At 45.3% G+C, this 21,983-nt stretch overlaps 1 long non-coding RNA gene across 1 annotated transcript; it reads right to left on the bottom strand.

Moving 5' to 3' along the window:
* Positions 1 to 7,197: 7,197 nt before the first annotated feature.
* On the bottom strand, positions 7,198 to 19,330 carry LOC132386725 (uncharacterized). Its single transcript, XR_009509641.1, has 4 exons — positions 19,259 to 19,330; positions 18,791 to 18,962; positions 12,821 to 12,890; positions 7,198 to 7,237 (listed from the first exon to the last, which is right to left on the bottom strand). It is a non-coding gene; the product is annotated as an uncharacterized LOC132386725 (long non-coding RNA).
* Positions 19,331 to 21,983: the final 2,653 nt, after the last annotated feature.

Below are 21,983 nucleotides of genomic sequence, written 5' to 3'. Positions count from 1 at the left end.
ATCTCACTCCACACCGTCCCATCACACACAACCGGTGTCAGACGCAAAGTGAACTTCCCTCCACACCGTCCCATCACACAATCCCGGGGTCAGACACAGAGTGAATCTCCCTCCACACCGTCCCATCACACACTCCCGGTGTCAGACGCAGAGTGAATCTCCCTCCACACCGTTCCATCACACACTCCCGTGGTCAGACACAGAATGAATCTCCCTCCACCCCGTCCCATCACACACTACCGGTGTAAGACACAAAGTGAATTTCCCTCCACACCGTCCCATCACACACTCCCGGGGTCAGACACAGAGTGAATCTCCCTCCACACCGTCTCATCACACACGCCCGGGGTCAGACACAAAGTGAATCTCCCTCCACACCGTCCCATCACACACTCCAGGGGTCAGACACGGAGTGAATTTCGCTCCACACCGTCACATCACACACTCCCGGGGTCAGACGCTGAGTGAATCTCCCTCCACCCCGTTCCATCACACACTCTCGTGGTCAGTCACGGAATAAATCTCCCTCCACACCGTCCCATCACACACTACCGGTTTCAGACACAAAGTGAATTTCCCGCCACACCGTCCCATCACATACTCCCGGGTTCAGACACAGACTGAATCTCCCTCCACACCGTCCCATCGCACACTCCCGGTGTGAGACACAGATTGAATCTCCCTCCACACCGTCCCATCACACACTCCCGGGGTCAGACACAGAGTGAATTTCCCTCCACACCGTCCCATCACACACTCCCAGTGTCAGACACAGAGTGAATCTCCCTCCACACCGTCCCATCACACACTCCCGGCGTCAGTCACAGAGTGAATCTCCCTCCACACCGTCCCTTCACACACTCCCGGGGTCAGACACAGAGTGAATCTCCCTCCACACCGTCCCTTCACCCACTCCCGGGATCAGACACAGAGTGAATCTCCCGCCACAGCGTTCCATTATACACTCCCGGGGTCAGACACAGAGTGAATTTCCCTCCACACCGTCCCATCACACACTCCCAGTGTCAGACACAGAGTGAATCTCCCTCCACACCGTCCCATCACACACTCCCGGCGTCAGTCACAGAGTGAATCTCCCACCACACCGTCCCTTCACACACTCCCGGGGTCAGACACAGAGTGAATCTCCCTCCACACCGTCCCTTCACCCACTCCCGGGATCAGACACAGAGTGAATCTCCCGCCACAGCGTTCCATTATACACTCCCGTGGTCAGACACAGAATGAATCTCCCTCCACCCCGTCCCATCACACACTACCGGTGTCAGACACAAAGTGAATTTCCCTCCACACCGTCCCATCACACACTCCCGGGGTCAGACACAGAGTGAATCTCCCTTCACACCGTCCCATCACACACTCCCGGGTTCAGAAACAGAGTGAAGTTCCCTCCACACCGTCTCATCACACACGCCCGGGGTCAGACACAAAGTGAATCTCCCTCCACACCGTCCCATCACACACTCCAGGGGTCAGACACGGAGTGAATTTCGCTCCACACCGTCACATCACACACTCCCGGGGTCAGACGCTGAGTGAATCTCCCTCCACCCCGTTCCATCACACACTCTCGTGGTCAGTCACGGAATAAATCTCCCTCCACACCGTCCCATCACACACTACCGGTTTCAGACACAAAGTGAATTTCCCGCCACACCGTCCCATCACACACTCCCGGGGTCAGACACAGAGTGAATCTCCCTCCACACCGTCCCATCACACACTCCCGGGGTCAGACACAGACTGAATCTCCCTCCACACCGTCCCATCACATACTCCCGCGTTCAGACACAGACTGAATCTCCCTCCACACCGTCCCATCGCACACTCCCGGTGTGAGACACAGATTGAATCTCCCTCCACACCGTCCCATCACACACTCCCGGGGTCAGACACAGAGTGAATATCCCTCCGAACCACCATGAGAGGCCTTGTTGAAAGCTTTTCAAATTCGACTAATACAATATCCACCCCGGGCTTCATCAATCAACCATTTTTCATAAACGATGTGATCAAGTTTGTAAACTATAATCTCACCCACACAAAGCCATTTTGCAAACCTCAAAAAAATATGCCTTTACCGATGTGAGTTGAGTCTATGAGTAAGAATTAATGTAAAGACTAATGCACGAGTCAACCATTTACCGGACGTACAAAAAAGCTGGATGAGCTCAGCAGGGCCGGCAGCATCAGTTGAAAAAAGCAGTCAATGTTTCTGGTCGAGAACCTTCGTCAGGTCTAAAGAAGCAGGGGGCAGGGGCCCTATGAAGAAGATGGCGGAAAACCAATCAGAGGAAAGATCAAGGGTGGGGAGGGGAAGCAGGGCGGGGTTAGGCAGGAGAGGAGAAGAAGGAATCTAAAGGGAAAGCACAATGGGTTGCTGACCCCACCAGACCACCACACCAGCCTCCGGAACCAGCATATTATCCTACGCAACTTCCGCCACCTTCAACAGGAGCCCACCACTAAGGACATCGTTCCCTCTCTACCCCTCTCTTCTTTTCGCAGGGATCGTTCGCACGCATCTATCCGAACTTCTCTTAAATATTGAAATCAAACTTGCATGCAACACTCATTCTGGCAGCTCGTTCCAACACCCTCACAACCGTCTGAGTGAAGAACTTTCCTTTCCTGTTCTCCTTAAACTTTCACCCATCATCCTTAACTCATGCCCTCTGGTTGTAGTACCTCCCAACCCCCATGGAAAAAGCCGACTTGCATTCACCCAATCACTGGGACTTCATCTGTGCAGGGGTGATCGATACCAAAGGGATGGTTTCCATCTTCACTAGAAAGGGGTGGTGGTCAGTATCCTGAGGTTCTGCGCTGTTTTTTCACCACACGTTTTCTGACAAACGATCATCGCAATTGGCAAACAAGAGGAAATCTACAGCTGCTGGAAATTCGAGCAACAAACTCAAAATGCTGGAGGAGCTTCGCAGGTCAGGCAGCATCTTTGGAAAAAAAAGTACTTCTCCTGTTAATGCTGTCTGGCCTGCTGAGTTCTTCAAGCAATTTGTGTGTGTAGACCATCGTACGTTATAGTCTGTAACTTCCTTTTGGAATTGAAGACAATTCGATGTGGCTGAACCGAGGCGAGATAGCCGATCCTTTGCTGAGAGCAAGGAAGACACAAGCTTCGATCGATGTCAGCGCCGTGCGAAAGCCAGTTGCAGGTGCTGAGGTTTGGGCAAGATTGAGTCTGTGTTTTACTTTAGTAGCAATGTTAGATCTGTGAAGGGAGCACTGGTCTGAACTGCCCAGAGAAATTACACTTGCCAATGGAACTGTTTTGAACGCTGACATTAAATTTCTTATAATGGACTGCACGAATCCTAATCTCTGAAACTACTTCACGAGAATGAGCGTGAAGTCTGTTATTGCAACTACGGGGTAATGGGATCAGATTTAGCTAACTGTACGGACAATACCTATGCCACCAGTAATATCACAACTTCTGCTGATGGCAGTTACAGAGTCGGCTGGCAGGCTGAACAAACGCTGTCAAGGGGTTATTACAATTCGGCATATGTAGTACCAAATAGATACCATCTGCCAGCGTTGAAGGATGAAGGAGACTGAGCAACGTTACTGGATTGCAGTGTTCCTGTTCTGGGACCGTGGATAGACATGAAAAGCCAGAGAAAGTAGCACCTCCTAGTGGCCCCATATTTTAATTCCGCGTCCCATTCCCATTCTGATATGTCTATCCACGACTCCTCTACTATCACGATGAAGCCACACTCAGGTTAGAGGAACAACACAGCATATTCCGTCTGGGTAGCCTCCAACCTGATGGAATGAACATTGATTTTTCTAACCCGCTAATAACCTTCCTCCCTTTCTTAGCCCATCCCTGATTGATTTATTCCCCACCCTCCCTTTTTACGGAGACACTAATCTTACCTCCACTAATGCCCACTTTTAAGTACTCACCCTGGCATTTTAAAGCTGCACCTTGTCATATTTGATACTTGCACTCTGGGTAAGTTATTCTGCTTGTCTACTCCTCACTTAGTTTTATAAACTTCTACCATTTCACCTGTCAGCCTCCTTCACTTCGTGGAAAACAGTCCAAGTCAGTATGATTTTTCCTTGTAACTGAATCCCGCGGTCCATGTAACATTCCTGTGAATCGTTTTTGCATCGTTTCAGCTTAACCACATCCTTCCTCTCGTGGTGACCAGAACTGCACAGGGTACTCCTGGTGTGGTTTCATTATTGATTTGTACAACTGTATTATGATGTCCCAGCTCCTCCCAAAGCCTTTTGCCGATGAAGGCAAGCATGACGTGCACCTTCTTCACAACCTTGTCTACCTGTGTTGGCACCTTCATGAAATTATGTACCTGTACCCCAAGTCTTTCTTTTCGTCAACAATCCTCAGGAACCTATTTTTCTCTGTCTGTGTCATAACCTGCTTTAACTTTCCAAAATCCATCATTGTGCATTTGTCTGACACTGTAAAAAAACCTCTCTATAAATATCTTCAGCAATAAATATCAATGAACCATTCACCTCTGAACCTTGGTCATATATGTTTTTATGAACCACTCACTACACTCATCTCTACTTTGTTGTGCAGGAGAACACATTGCCGCCTCTCTATTTCTCTCATTGACAATTTATCTCTACATAAATAATTGTCTGACTTTTGTTTCCTCCTGCTTCTCTGCATGCCATCACACTTTACCACATTAAGCTTCATTTACCAAGTATTCTTCTCACCAGCTTCCCCCTGTCTTGTTGGAGAGACCAAATGTTCAATCACAACACGTCCCCTCATCACGTTCCCCATCATTGACACCGTGGATTCCGCACATTCTGCCCTTCCATCGGGTCATTAATATCAATAAGTCACTGATGATCCAGAACTGGTCCCTGGAAAACTCCACCAATTATATCCTCCTTACACGTTATTCTGTCTCAGTATGATAACCTGACTTCAATCAATATTAACACACTTCCATCCCAGCACAGAGCTCTTGTCTTGTGCACTTGCCTTACATGTGGTAAATGCTCCAGAAAGTACAAAGACACACTTCTCCAACTTCCCCTATAAAGTCTCAAAACTCTGGTATCACACAGAATGCTGGTGGAACGCAACAGGCGAGGCAGCATCTATAGGGAGAAGGGCTGTCGAAGTTTCGGGCCGAGACCCTTCGTCAGGACTAACTGAACGGAAAGATAGTAAGAGATTTGAAAGTGGGGGGGAATGCAAAATGTCAGGAGAAGACCGGAGGGGGTGGGGTGAAGCTGAGAGCCAGAGAGGTGATTGGTAAAAGGGTTACAGAGCTCGAGAAGGGAAAGGATCATGGGACGGGATGCCGAGTGAGAAAGAAAAGGGGAGGGGAGCACCAGAGGGAGATGGAGAACAGGCAGGGTGATGCGCAGAGAGAGAAAGAAAAAATAAAGGGAAAAAGGGGAAAAAAACTAAATATGTCAGGGATGGGGTAAGAAGGTGCATTAACGGAAGTTAGAGAAGTCAATGTTCATGCCATCAGGTTGGAGGCTAACCAGCTGGTATATAAGGTGTTATTCCTCCAACCTGAGTGTGGGGTGAAGAGTCTCGGCCCGAAACGTCGACAGTGCTTCTCCTAATAGATGCTGCCTGGCCTGCTGTGTTCCACCGGCATTTTCTGTGTGTTGTTTTAATATTCAGTAACCCAGGTTACAGGGTCCAAGACCAGGTTCCAGATGGACAGGGTGGTGAAGAGGGGTTTGGAACACTGTCCTTCAGTCAGGGCACCGAATATAGAAGCTGGGAAGAAATGGTGCAGATGTACACCACGTTGGTTTCGCCGTATTTTGCAAATAGTGTTTAGTTCAGGTCGCCCTGCTGTATGACAGACACCAATCAGCTGGAAAGAGTGCAGAGGAGATTTACTGGGATGTGACTGGATCTCAAAAGTCTGAATTGTGAAAGGTGTTTTGGACAATTTTCCCCGGAATGTCAGAGAATGAGTGCTGGTATTGCAGAGGTGTATTGCACTGTGGGTCGAATAAAACAGTCTTTCTGCCAGTGTTGGGGAATCAGGAACCGGAAGGCATTGGTGTAAGAGGAGATCTAATAGGAACCTGAAGGGCAACATTTCCAAGCACAGGCTGGTCAGCAAATGGAATGAGCTACTGGGGGAGTGGTTGAATCAGGTACATCGAAGCAGTACTCGGACAGGCTAATGGGAAGGAAAGGTTTTGAAGGATATGGGTCAAAAGGTGGGAAATGGGACAAGGACGGAGGATAACATTGTTCATAATATCGTGGTGAGGCGGTTACAGACCAGAAGCTCAGATGGGAATTTTGGTCAGTGTGGACCATTTGAGCTGAAGACTTGTTTCTGTGCTGTCTGAATCTGACTGTAAACCCTCTTGGTTTAGTTCAATGACATTAAACTTTTCTAAATGACTTGTCATTTCTTCACAGATTATAGACTCCAGTACAGTTACCTACTTTGTTTTCCTTTCTCTTCCACCCTTCAGCAATGGTTTTCAGCTCCACTGGGACCTTTCTGTAACAGTGATTTTTGACAGATTCCAATGTCTCTACTTTCTCTCCAGCCTTCCTGTGAAACCGTCTGGTGCAGGTCGTTGGGAAATGGATATTTTTGCTTTTAGTCCCATTAGTTTAGCACCCCTGATGGTGATTGCTACACATTATGGCACAGCATTGAAATGTCACCGTTAGATGTCTGTAGGATGTTTGTTGTGTCCACACTGAAAACACTAATGGAAATTATTGAGTTAACTAATCTGTTTTTCCTTGATATTTTTATCTTTTGTCGCATCATGAGTTACTGGAAAAATCCCGACTGTTTTGTCCACCTTGTCGTTGCCTCTTTGTTTGTTCTCTGAGTTAATATTTACCTTGAACTCTTTTAACCACAGACTGTTGTTTGCTCTCTGTGATTCCTCTGTCTGATCGGGATAAATTTCGGCTTTAACGAACCTTCTCCTTAAAAATCTGCCACTGCTCATATTCAGGATCCTTCACCGCAAGAACTCTCTGTAATACCACCTCTTTACACAGATTACAACTGAAATGGCATGTTCCTGGGTAAATAAACCACTGTATGAAACTGTCTCTGACCATTCCACAAATTCCTCTTCCACTGTACCAGTCTGATTATTTTAATCAATAAACAAACTGAAGCAAACACACAGAGAATGTTGGAGGAACTCAGCAACCAGTCGACAGCTCGGGCTGGGAACCTTCATTCTGATTAAAGAGAAAGAGACAAAAGCCAGAATTAGGTGATGGGGGAGGAGTAGAAGGACAAGTGAGTGCGGCAGGGGTCTGGTTTCTGGAGGAACGATTATGTGAAGAGCTGAGTGACAGGCAGAAAAGGCAAAGAGATGAAGAGAAAGGAATCTAACAGGAGAGACGCAGGACCACGGGATTACACAAAAGAGATGGAGAGCCAGACAGTATTGATGAGGAGGACATGGCGGTGCGTGAGGGGAAGTGAAGGAGTAAAAAGCCACCAGAATGGGGCGGGGGGATCCGAAGGAACGTTGAGGTGGAGTGGGCGGAAGAAGCACAGGATATTCATTTCTTGAATTTGAAGAAATCAATGTTCATGCCGTCGAGATTGGAGGCTACACAATCGGAATATGAGGCGTTGCTCATTCAACCTATACTTGGCCTCATCGCAGCAGGAGAGGAGGCCATAGTCAGACACGGCCCTCCGCTGGTCAGGTTCGACCATGGATATTGTACCTTCGCGGATGAAAGTCAATATGCAAGTCAGGGTAGTACGATACATAAAGCAAGCTGTTGCCCATGCAGGGGTGAATGCTCTCCACGCAGCTGATGATTCCAGACCAATGGTCAAGACCGATGCAGTCAGGCACCAGAGGTGTCTCAGAATTAGCGGTGTGCCTCGAAGTAGGGATGACCGTCTCTAATGACATTTGAAATATTTCTGTCACAGCCCTAGCTGTATCTACACTAACTTCGCTCAAGGTCCTAGGGGAAATCCTGTCAGGACCCGAAGGCTTTTGCCATTTTATATTCGTTAAAAGCGCCAGTACTTCCTCTTTTTTAGTCAGCATAGTTTCCACAACTACTATACTTGTTTCCCTTATCTTACACGATACAATATCCTTCTCCTTATTGAATTCCGAAGAAAATAAATTGTTCAAAATCGACCCCATCTCTTTTGGCTCCACATATAGCTGTCCATTCTGATTCTCTAAGGGACCAATTTTCTCCCTTACTATCCTTTTGCTATTGATATAACTGTAGAAACCTTTAGGATTTATTTTCACCATACTTGCCAAAGCAACCTCGTATCTTCTTTTAGCATTTCTATTTTCGTCCTTAAGATTTATTTATATTCTTTATATTCCTCAAACACGTCATTTACACCATGCTGCCTATATTTATTATAGACCTTTCTCTTTTTCAAAATAATCTTCCAATGTCCCTTGAAAACCATGGCTCTCTCAAACATCTCACACTCTCTCATACCCGGACTCCAGCACCATCAATGCTGGTTCCAAAGACCATGGAATGGCCCCGCCGTCGATCTCGGCTGCCACAGCAACCCAGGGCATATTCAAAATCCGGACTCCAGCATCATCAATGCCAGTTCCAACAACCATGGACACCTTCAACGCGATTGCGCAGACCCCAACTGCGACTCCAGCCTTGAACACCAGGCCGGGTCTTCACGTGCAGCGGTTGTGACTCCTGTCTGACCTTCCCCAAGCACCACTCTGCATTCTCCTCTCCCTCAATCCCATCGTCAGCTCCTGGACCCTCAGAGGCTCCACCTTCCTCTCACCCTAATCCTCCCCTCTCCACCGACTTCACCAGCCTCTCCCCGTGATCCCATCTCTCACCCGTGCCGGGTATTTACCATCCCTCCGACATTCAACTCTCCGAGGCAGAGTGCTCTGTCCTCAGTAAAGACCTCATCTTTGTGCTCCTTCGCCCACACCTCAGCGAGTTCGACGTACGCCATGATGCTGAACTTTTCTTCCGCCGGCTCCGTCTACGAGCCTAATTCTTCGGCAAGGACTCTCCCACCCCCACCCATGACCCGTCTTCAACCAAACTCCTCTTCATGGACACCCCGCTCTGGTCTTCTGCCTGCTCTGGATCTCTTTATTGCTAGCTGCTGACGGAACATCAACCATCTGGTCTTCACCGCACCTTGTTCCACTTCCAACTTCACTTCTTCCGAACGCTCTGCTCTCCACTCCCTCCGCACCAACCCCAAACTCAGTATCAAGCCCGCTGATAAGGGGGCGCTGTTGTGGCCTAGTGTACTGACCTCTACATGGCCGAGGCACAGCGACAACTCACTGATACCTCCTCTTACTTACACCTCGATCATGACCCTACTAAGGAGCACCAGGCCACTGTCTCCCACACCATCACCAACCTTGTCAGCTCAGGGGAGCTCCCATCCCCTGCCACCAATCTCATAGTTCCCACACCCCGTACTTCCCGTCTCAGCCTCCTGCACAAGATCCACAAACCTGCCTGTCCAGGTAGACCTATTGTCTCAGCTTGCTTCTGCCCGACCGGACTCATTTCTGTGTATCCTGACACTGTTTTATCCAACCTTGTTCAATCCCTTCCCACCTATGTTCGTGACACTTCTCATGTTCTGAATTTTTTCAGTGATTTTTAGTTCTATTGCCCCCCACTGCATTATTTTCGCCATAGACGTGCAGTCCCGATATACCTCCATCCCCCACCAAGAAGGTCTTAAAGCTCTCCAATTATTTTTGGATTCCAGACCAAACCAATTCCCGTCTATCACCACTCACCTCCGTCCAGAGGAATTCGTTCTCACTCTCAATAATTTGTCCTTTGGCTCCTCCCACTTCCTCCATACCAAAGGTGCAGGCAGGGGCACCCGCATGGGTCCCATCTACGTCAGCCTTTCTGTTGGCTTTGTGGAGCAGTCCATGTTCCAAGCCTATACGAGTATCTGCCCCCCTCTTTTCCTTCGCTACATCGAAGACTGCATTGGTGCTGCTTTCTGCACGCATGCTGAACACGTTGATTTCATTAACTTTCCCTCCAACTTCCATCCTGTTCTCAAATTTACCTGGTCCATTTCCGACACCTCCCTCCCCTTTCTTGATCTTCCTGTCTCCATCACTGGAGACGGCTTATCTACAAATATCTTCTATAAGCCGACTGAATCTCACAGCTACCTGGACTATTTGTATTCCCACCATGTCTCTTGCAAAAATGTCATCCCCTCTTCGCAATTCCTGCGTCTCCGCCGCATCTGCTCTCGGGATGAGGCTTTTCATTCCAGGACGAAGGAGATGTCTTCCTTTTTCTATATACCGTCTGGGCAGCATCCAACTTGATGGCATGAACATTGACTTCTCTAACTTTCGTTAATGCCCCTCGCCTTCTTACCCTAGCCCTGATTTAGTTATTCCCCCCCCGCCACTTTCTGTTCTCTCTCTGTCCATCATGCTGCCTGTTCTCCATCTCACTCTGGTGTTCCTCTCCACCTTTCTTTCTCCCTAGGCCTCCCGTCCCATGTTCCTTTCCCTTCTCCAGCCCTGTATCCCTTTTGCCAATCAACTCTCTAGCTTTTTGCTTCAACCCACGCGCTCTGGTCTTTTCTTATATTTTTGCATTTCCCCCTCCACCTCCTATTTTCAAATCTCTATCTTTTCTTTCAGTTAGTCCTGACGAATGGTCTCGGCCCGAAACATCGACAATGCTTCTTTCTATACATGCTGCCTGGCCTGCTGCGTTCCACCTTCATTTTGTGTGTGTTTCTCGAATTAGCAGCATCTGCAGATTTCCTTGTGTTTACATTGATTTCTTACAATTTTAAAAGTAAGGTTGCTATTAATTGATACCAAATTATTCAAAGGAAAATGTTCATTCTTATGAAAATTTATTTTATGTCCTGAAAACTGGCAAAAACAGGAGAATGAAGGAAGTACGAAAGGTAATGAGGTCTTAACATTAAAAATATAAAGCAAAAGGTCATCGGCATAATGCAAAAGTTCTAAAGAAAGGGCATATTTGACACAGCTTTGTGGACCAAGGAGCCTGTATTGTGCTGTTGCAATTCTATGTTCTGTATGTTCCTATTCTACCTGTTTCCTCAACACTACATGCCCTTCCACGAATCTTTCTAACATATGAAACTTGGCAACACAACCATCTATTCTATCATATAAGTCATTATATACAGCAAAAAAAAGAAGTGATCCCAACACCGACCACTGTGGAACACCACTGGCCACTGGCAGGTAACTGGAAAAGGAGCATTTTATTCCCAATTGCTGCCTCTTACCAATCAGCCAATGACCTAACAATGTTAATAACATTCTAGTAATATCCTGGGCTCTTACTTTGGTAATCAGCCATCTGTGTGGTAACTTGTCAAAGGCCTTCCTAACGTCCAGATAAACAAAATCCGCTGCATCCCATTTATCTATCCTGCTTGTATTCTCCTCAAAGAATTCCAACAGGAAGACGTGAATTATTCAAAGAGTAAATAAATAGACTAAGCTCAGAGATGGTGCTTAGCCGATGACGAATTATTTTGACACAACTAAGGCATCCATTTATCACTGACTGAAGAGTCGTGGAAGATTGAAGATTGTCACCATCCAGACTTTAGGTGATCCTAACCCTCTGTGCAATTCCCAATCTACAATACAAGGTCAGCAATATTCATTTGTTACTGAAAGCTTGGAGCCATAAAAATGTTATAAAATAAACATTTAACATTGAATCGGATAGAAAACCTGATTCATAAAGGTTTGGATACAGGAGGAAGTGGTTTATGATGAATGTTAAATTGTGCCAATGCTTAAAATAAGGGATAGCAAAAAATAAAGGCCTGAAAGAGGACCACAAGCTTTAGGTTTGGAGGCCATTGTGCCTCAATAACCCCGAGTTCTATGTTGTCTGGAGACAGGGGCTTCCGCTTTGGCTCTCGGCAGTATCAGCCGTACCAAATAGGTCAATAAGTAGAGGCCAGGCTAAGAGAGGTCCACGGGTCTGGGCGTTCGGCCAAGGAATAACAACTCTGACTGGTAAGACCAAACTGCTCCAGAAACAGCAATGAAGAATTATTCTAGATCTGAGTGTAATGCTTCTCCTCAGTCTCCACGTGGGATGTGTACTGGACTGCACTGAAACCCAAGAGGAATCTACTGACATGGTGAAGAAAGCCCTGACCACGGCCAGAGAAGGAAGACATTTATTTCTGCCCTAACTGTCAGTAGTGTAATTGGCAGAAAATATAAATAAAATAGTTGCACTTGGACTTTTAGCATTTTTCATTCTCAAATTATAACAGCTCAGAAGTGGTAGTCGGATGCAGCAAATTGAAGTACTTTATTACACTGAAGGAAACAACTCCAATGTCATGATGAACATCCTCTTATCATTAGTCGTGTGCTCTGAATCATTCACCAGGAAATGCTGATGGATATTTGCCATACACACACATACTCATTGCAGAAATCAAAATCATATTTCTGGAGGTGTATTTCCTTAGCAGCAGCTTGGCTTACAATTGAGACTGGATACAATTGGAAAGGAAGCTGAAATGTTTTCTCTGGAACACCAGAGACTGAGGCGGGATCAGATAAAAGTTTATAAGATTAAAAGAGGCACAGATAGATTAGACAGGGAGTATCTGTTTCCCGTGGTTGAAATCTCAAATACCAAAGGGCAGGCATCTAGCGTGAGAAGGCATGGGTTCAAGTGGCACATGAGAGGTAGGCTTTTGACTCAGAGAGTTGTGGATGACTGGAATGCATTGTTCTTACGAGCTCTTAACAGATCTTTACTTACCAAACGGTTACCTGCTGTGTTCTGGACAGCTATGTGGGAATATGCATCTCAGACTTTCGCACATATTTTCCTGTGAATTGACAAGAAACAAAGAACAGAGAATTCAGCTTGCAGCTCCGTTATCTCAGACTATTGACTTTGTTGCCCATGGAAGAATTCCACAGCATGCTTTCTGGAGTGCTGTTGCACTGAAAAGGGTTCAGGTATGAGGACAGGTGACAGAAAATAGTTGAGAGAATAACACACGCCAATCCTCATGGAGGGATCAGAAATTAAATGAGGGAGCTAAGTTCCTGGGTGTGAAAATATCCGAGGACCTAACCTGGACCCAACATATTTATGCTGTTGTAAAGAAGGTATTTCGGCGGCTATATTTCAATAGAAATTTGAGTAGATTTTGAATGTCACCAAAAACGCTATACTTTCTTGGAAGCTTGACAAAATTTGACATGTTAGCTGAAACATTTACAAATTTCCACAGTTGTATGTTAGAGAGTATATTGACTGGTTTTCTCGTGGCCTGATATGGAAGCATCAATGCCATTGTACGGAAAAGCCTGTCAGTAGTAGTAAATATGGCCCAGTCCGTCATTGGTAAACCAAACCCACTAATCCCTCCTACCTACACCATGTCCAAATCCCTCCATCTTCCTGCATCAGATCACCTCTCAGTCTCTGGAGTTGCAGTAAAAACAACTATTTTATTACCCCTCTTGTGATAGTACACACCCTTTAACTGAGGCAGCATCCTGGTAAACATACTCTGCACCCTCTACAGAGCCTCCACATCCTTCCAAGTGTGGGGCCACCAGAACTTTATGCAGTGATCCTGACGTGGCCCAACGAGAGTTTTACCAAGTTGGAACATGAATTTTGAACTCAGTACTTCGACAAATAAATGAAAGCATTCTGTAAGCTTCTCTGAAGCAACATATCAACCTGTGTAGCTACTTTCAACTAGCAATGAATGGGGATGCCATGATCTCTGCTCAGCAACACTCTAAAAGACCTTGTCCATAACAGAGTTCTGTCTCTTTGCATTTGCCCTGCAGAGTTGCAGTTCCTCACATTTCTCTGGGTCAAATTCCATCTGCCATTTCTCAGCCTATATCTGCAATTGATCTATATTTTGTTGTATTTATTGCCACTCCCTTGTACTATCCACAGCTCCGTCAATCCTGGTATCATCTGCTAATTTACTAATGAATCCATCTACATTTTAATCCAGGACATCTAGAGACATTACAAATAGCAGAGGTCCCATAATAGATCGCTGTGAAACTCCACTAATCGAAGACCTCCAGCTCCAATGTTTTCCTTCAACCACTCCTCCTGTCTCTTATGCGAAAGCCAGTACTGACTCCAAACAGCCAATTCCCTGCCAACCACATGCATCTGAATTTTCCGGATTACCATCCAAAAAGACTTTGCCCAGCGCCTGAGTAAAATCAATGTAGATACATGCACTGCCTACCCTTATCAAGCTCTATGTAAATAGCTTCTATTTGGATAAACAAGTTTGCCAAAAATAATCAATTGAAGGTGACCATGAACAAACAGGTCCTGACTCAGTGTCGTCAGTTGGGGGTCGTATGTCCACACTGTCCCTGGGATCAAATCCACATATTTAGACATCAAAGTTAACACTATTGCTGCCAGAAGAAGTGAGAAACAAGATACACTTAAACATCATCCATAACATTTCCAATCTGTTGAACCCATTTCCCTGCAATTTAGTGAAAGACTGTCTATAGCCGTAGTTATGTGACTTGTCAGGACCTCAGTCCGAGCATGATTCAGCTGTACCCTGTCCAATCAAATCATCTCCATTCCTCCCCAAAAGTGGGACCAAAGTATCATGAATATCAGCAATCTTCCTCCAGTCTTTGAGGCACACTTTTAACTCCCTAATCTAATTGATCCTGTAACAAGCGCACGCACTTTACATAACAATGCAGAGTATATTAACCTTTTGATTCTGATTCCTATATTTATTTCTTAGCTGCTTAGCAGTCACTTTTCAGTGGTTATCCTATTTGCTGGACTCACCTGGACCAGGACCACTGATCATTTTTTTTCTCCCACCCCAAATTCCTCCGCAGTTCAGATGTGATGCCCCAAATCTATTAGTTACTTATTTATTGAGATGCAAGATGGAACAAGGACTTCCATCCCCTCAAGCTGCGCCACCTAGTAAACCAAGGTACAAGCTGTGTAATCACAGGACAATTTGTAATGATCAATTCCCAAGCCTATCGGTCTTTGAACCGTGAAAAGAAACTCGATCAGTCGGGAATATCCCAAGCTTTCCACTCAGTGGATGTAAAGAGACTCCGAGCATGATGGGACTGGAATTGTTCTCCAAACTCCGGAACGTCCCAGTCGCCCCACTCTTTGAGAAATGTGAAAGGCAGAAGATAGGAAACAAGGGGCTAGGTAATCAGACTTTAGTGGTAGGGACGATGTTGGAGTTGATTGTAAAGGATGTGGTTTAGAGATTCTGGAAGGCACGAATAGCTTGTCAGAGGCATGGTTTCCTTGAGAAAACCTTGCCTGACTAATCTGTTGGAATTCTTTGAAGAAAGAAAAAAAAATAAGATACGCAAATATGTTGATGTTGTGTCGATGTAGATACGTTGATGTTGTGGACATAGATTTTCAGAAGGCTTTTCACAAGCTGCCACACTGTAACACTATAACACTATAACAAACTATAAACCCATGGTATTATAGAAAATATACCAGCACGGATTCAAGAAGTGCTGATTGGCAGGAGGAAAAGAGCGGGGAGAAAGGGATCCTTTTCTGATTCATTACCCTGACTATTGGTGTTCCTCATGGGTTTGTGTTGTGACCAATTTTTTTTTATTATTATATGAGAATGATTTGAGTGATGGGATTGATGGACCTGATGGAATTGATGGCCTTGTTGCAAAGTTTGCAGACGATACAAACATAAGTGAATCGACCGGTAGATTTGAAAGAATAGGGAAGATACAGAAGAATTCGATACATTAAGGGAATGGTCAAATAAGTGGCAGATGAATCCAATGTTGAGAGGTTTATGGTTGTAAACTTTGTTAGAAGAAATGAAAGTTTTACTGCTTTCTAAATGGAAATAAAACATAAAAATCTGAAGTGCAAAAGCATTTGGGATTCCTGTGCAGCATTTGAAAACTTAATTTGTAGGTTGATTCTGTGGTCAGGAAGGTAAATGCCGTGTAAAATTTTATTTCAAGAGAATCAGAATATAAAACCGAGGATTGAATGTCTTGTAATATGAAGAGCATTTAGAACATAGAACATGGAAAACTTCCAGCACAATGCAGGTCCTTTGGCCCACAATGGTTTACAGAACATTTTTTTGAATTTATAATTTACCCCGGATTACACATAGCCCTCTATTTTTTCTAAACTCCATGTTCCATCCCAGGAGTCGCTTCAAATACCCTATTGTATCCACCTGCACCATTCCACAAACTCATCACTCACTGCTTAAAATACTTACCCCTGACATCTCCTCTGTATCTACTTCCAAACACCTTCAAAATGTGCCCTCACACATTAGCCTTTTCAGCCCTGGGATAAGACCTCTGACTATCTGCACAAACAAAGCCCCTGATCATCTTATACACCTCTATTATGTCACCACTCATCCTTCGTTGCTCTGAGAAGAAAAGGACAAGATCATTCAATCTATTCTCAATGGGCATGCTCCTCACTACCGGGACCATCCTCGTAAATCTCCTCTGCACTCTCTCTGTAGTCTCCACATTCTTCCTTTTGTGCAGCGACCAGAACTGGACACAGTATTCCAAGTGGGGTCTGACAGGCGTACTATATAGCTGCAATATTAACCTCTCGGCTCTTGATCTCAATCCCACAGTTGGTGAAGGCCAATGCACCGTATGTCTCATCAACCACAGTCAAACTGAACAGCAGCTTTGAGTGTCTTATGGACTTGGACCCTCTGTTCCTCTGTACAGACAACCAAATAAAGAAATGTTCCTCCAAACCATGGTGCACTCAGAAAACATATACCCACAAAGCACAGCACATAAAACACACCATTATCACAAATAAATGGCTAAAATAAAATTCACAATACATGCAGTGGGCAGCACGGGTGAATTGTAAAGAGTAAACAGTAAACAATAAACAGCTCACATTGCTCGTGATGAGACCTTGGTGGTGCGAGGATATTTATTAGGTTCTCAGCCTGAGGGAAGAAGCTGTTACCCAGTCTGGCAGTCGTAGACCTGATGCTCCAGCATTTAATTCCTAAAGATTGTGGGTGTCAAAGAGATTGGCGGATGTGTGGTACGAGACCTGAACAAATTCAACTTTGTTATTTCACTAATGCTGCCCTCAAACGTTGTTAACATTCATTCTGTCTTTGTTCCTTGAGCGTGTCCTGACAACCAGCCAGTCCAGAATTCTTGTTGTCATGGAGAATGGCTGAGAACAGAAGCAGTTCTTGCAGTCTCCATTTCTCTAAGTTCATCTTTCTCCCTCTATGATACGTCAGTCTTCCATCAGCTGAATAACAGAACTGAGCAGCAACAAGATAAGCAAGGCCACATGGTCGACAGGCACCAGTAGAACACACAAAGGGTGAAATATACATTGATCAATTTGTACTTTTTATGACTGCACAGAAAATATATTGGAATACGATGCACAGTTTCGATGTAAGTGAACAATTGGTGAGGTGTAGAAGAGGATATTTTAGGTCCGAATGTAAATGTCTGGGTCAATACGAGTGGCATTCAGATCTGTCACTGAAAGGGTAGCGATGAGCGTACTGGAAATATAGGTGCAGCAGATAAACACCAGTAACATTTTTAAACCTGATGTGGATGTAAGGCAAAGAACACCATGAATCTATCAAGTTCAGACAGTGACCAGACTCTGATCTCTGCTGGATAGTGGAACAGGTTTAGTAGTCCCACAGGAAACACTGAGATTCTAAAGTGTTTGAGATTATCACTCATCATTCTCTCAAAATCTACATTATGCAAGCTGTCCTCTTACTACAATTGTTCTCTGGAGAACCTGCTCAGAATGGCCTAGGACAATTAATCTGGGTATGTTCCCATCTTGGCCCACAGACACTTCATAACGCCAGTCCATGGGGTTAATTCAGTATTAAGCCCGAAAGCTGAGTGCTGCTTACTATATATAAAGTCACACTCGATAACGGAGTCAGCTCACAGGGGAGCTGGAAGCACCAGTGACAGTAGATCAGTTTGACAATTGATCCTCTGCACTGGTTTGCCAGCTGACTGCACATCAGCTGGACTCGAAGAGCACAGGGCCAGTTCCAGAGCGAGCTGCTGCTCTGCTGACATCGGCAATCAATGAGGAGCTTTTTCCACAAACTCAGTGTTAAAGATTCATCGGCTGAAAACACATGTCCACTATTACAAAAAGAAAATAATCTGAACTACTTAATAAAATAGATTTGGAGAAATATACTGCACAGAAAACAGGCACGTCGGCCAAACACATCCACGCTGAGCAAGTTACCTGAATGAGCTTCTTATTTGCCCTCAATGACCCTCTAAACCTTTCTAATCAATGCACATGTCCAAATGTCTTCTAAATGGTAAAAACATGTCTATTAACTTAGTTTGTACTTAGTAAATCTGAGATGAATTTAGCCAGGGGATTTCCCAGCTTGTGAACTGGGAAGATCTGTGGAATGTCACTCTCTCTTTTTGCACTCTATGGAAAGTCCATGGTGGAGCACAGGGGCCGTCTGTTGAGTCCAATGCAGGATTTACAGTTGTCCAGTTATGGGGATTTCCCTCCACAGATACGTATTAGTCGCAATTAGAGATCAGACTTGACATCTATTGCACAAAGACCAGCTCGTTCAATTCATACAAAGTCTGCAGGGTAACATAGTATTCCTCAGCTGACGAGAAATAAATCTCAATAATTTATTCACGATGCCTGATGACCTACCTTTTTCCCTTCAGGAGCTGGGGTTTGGATTCAAAGATATTAAGTGGTGTAAAGTGCTGACCACTGATTTGCTACGTGGAAGTGGGTGAGATGCTTCTGCATTGACAGAAAAGCTGACGTCATCCTGTTACGTATTCCGGCAACAATGAATATATGAGTTCGGCAAGGGGTTCTGTATAACAAATAACACGTTTATTAAACACAGAAAACAAACCCCCCAACAGTAACCAAACACTAACGTAACCGGAAACAGCTGCTGTGCGGCAGCTCAAACAGCCCTTAAAGCGATATTGCAAAAACAGTTCTTTAAAGTAGTATTGCCAAAAGTTCGATATGCTCTCAGTTCAGCTAAAAGGAGAGACTTTATAAGACTATTTAAATTTTCTTTCACGGCGCTTCACTTCGATACCCGATGTCGAACTCCTCCCACGACGAATTTACAAAACGGAACGGCTTAAAGGCACTGACCTTTCCTTTATCACACTGTCCTCAATCTCCTGTTTTACCGCAGAGATTAACACGTGAACAGTCCACGAAATCCTTTCGAATAAGGATTAAATATGGTCGAACCCGTTTCACCGTCGAAATAGATCCTCCTCGATCTTCGATCTTCATTCTCCACTGATTTCGGAACTAGCAGTATTTCAAGAACCTGCTGGCAATGATCTTTTAAACTTTTGGCATTTGATAAAACTTCACCCTTCAGCTAAACTGCGTCATCCCATTAAATCACGCAGTGGCATGAAATCAACTTGACAAATCCAGCCACGAGCTGCCCCTCCTCAGAGGGTGGGGTCTTCCTTTTATAACCAGTAAAAGAAAAATGTCACATGATCTCTACTGGCGGGAAAATGACGTCATTTCACCATCACAAGACAATTACCTCAAGTCCAGTACAGCTTCAACCCCTGTCAAGTGACAAGGGTACCACTGTCATGTCACGAGTACGTAACCATCCATTCGTGGAATATACTGTTTTTAACTTTCCATTTGTTTTACAGTACCCAGTGAAAAGCATCCACTTCATGTGACAGAAGCCATAACAGATCATAAGTCTGTTGGTTATTCAAACTCTATCTGGAGACCTAATAGAGAAATCCTATCCTTACCCATTCTGGTTGTTCATCACTCTCATCCCTACATCTAGACTCCTGACTCTTATCTGCCTCCTGACAAGCCTTTTGATAGTATCAAGTCTCCAGGAGCTTGTCAGGACGGGGACAGGATTGGACCCGAATGCAGAACGCAGGCACTGAAGTACTAGGGGTAGGACAGGATGGGGATGCCATGGCATGCAGGGGCTTATGCAGGCGGGGCTGGATCCCCGATTTCGTGATAGGGCAGGAGGATCCCAGAGCTCGTGGCGGGCCGCATGGATCCCGGGCAGGACCACCTCCCAGGCTAAAAACACGGAGGCATCTGCAAGGAGCGGACACATGGGCAGGTGCGGGGCACAACCCTTAGTGAGCAATGGGTGGAAAGGGCAGAATCCCCACCGGGCAGCGGCAGTCCAGCCAGGCCTGCCTGAGGGAGGCAAGGAATCTGAAGAAAGCTGGGTCCAGGGAGAGCAGTAGGGCTACCGTGATACACCGGTTTATTGGGAAGGGCAACCGACAGCGTGACAGCGCAGGCAAGGCGACTAAGGCGGAACAGCGGGACCAGCGCACACGAGAGAAGCAGTGGAACAAGACCAACCGACAGAACAGATGCAGAAGAGGCCGGCAACAGGGCAAAACAGGATTCCGAGCAGGCCGGCAACCAGGGAAAGAGCCGAATTCAGAGCCGGCAGCCCAGGTACAGATCGGGTAAAACCGGCTTCGGAGTAGGACAACCCACACCCAGGCTCAGTCCCCGAGTCCCTTATAAACACTTGCCCCCTAATAGGCGACAGCTGTCCCTCCTTAAGTCAAGACGATTCAATGGCTCCGGGTGACAGGAGGGCTGGCTGGAGGAAGAGAAGAGTGCTTAGATTCATGGTACTTTGCTTCCACTATTGGGGAAGGATGGAGATGATTTGATTGGACAGGTTCCAGCTGAAACATGCTAGGTCTGAAGTCCTGACAAATCACTAGGGCTGTGGACAGTATTTCACTAAATAGCTGGGAAGTGGGTTCAACAGATTGGAATTGGAATGTTTTTATTATTGCCATAGGTACCGCAATAGTGAATGTTTTTGCATGTGTACCCTTGAGACAAATCAAATCATATCGTTACACAGTGTAATGAGGTAGGATAAGGTAAAACATTAATAATGCAGAAGGTGTAGAATAATGTGCAGAATAATTACAATAGAATTAAGGAAAAGTATGGATGAAATAATAGCATCCATGACATCACTGACGAGCGCTGCCTCAAAAAGGCAGCATCCATCATGAAGGACCACCACCACCCAGGACATGCCTTCTTCCCATTTCTACCATCATGGAGGAGGTACAGGAGCCTGAAGGCACACACTCAATGGTTCAGCGACAGCCTCTTCCCATCTGACATCGGATTTCTTACTTATTTAACTTTTTTATACTATTTTTATAGAAATCTAACTGTGATTTACTGGTTTTATTATAATGTATTACGATGTACTTCTCGAGCATAACAAATTTCAAGACATATAGCAGTGATATTAAACCTAATTCTTTTTGTGAATATTAAAGAGGATACAAAGAGTACTTTTACAGATGCATAAACAGTAAAAGAGAGTGTAGAATGGATATTGGACCTTTGGGAAATGACACTGGAGAAGTTGTCAGATACACTGAAACGGCAGAGAACTGTACACGTACTTTGTGTCAGTCTCCAATGTTTTCCGACATGAAGAGATGCCAGAAATTGAAGCCTGGGCGGCATTGAGTATCATCACTTTTAATAAGGAGATATTGCTTGGAGAGTTGTAAATCCTGACGGTGGATGGACAAGACACCACGGATTCGCAAAAAGAGGCTGAAGCGATTGTGAAGGCATTCATAGTGCAAGAATAATTAGTCAGGAATTGCTCCCCGTGACCGGGAAATCACAAATGTCACTATACTCCTGAGGAACACAGGAAGGAAAAAGATAGGAAATTATTGGTTGCTGACCAAGATTGCAGTGGACGGTGCAATTTGAGAGTCCATGCTACGGATGAGGTATAAGTGCATCTTGGTTCTTACTTCTCCTAACAGTAAGAGTGTTCACTTTGATTTTGTAAATATGTGGA

This window comes from Hypanus sabinus, unplaced genomic scaffold (assembly GCF_030144855.1).
Source record: "Hypanus sabinus isolate sHypSab1 unplaced genomic scaffold, sHypSab1.hap1 scaffold_1276, whole genome shotgun sequence".
Lineage (NCBI taxonomy): Eukaryota > Metazoa > Chordata > Chondrichthyes > Myliobatiformes > Dasyatidae > Hypanus > Hypanus sabinus.
Note: the sequence above shows the minus strand (reverse complement) of the source record. Positions and strands in the feature narration are given on the sequence as shown.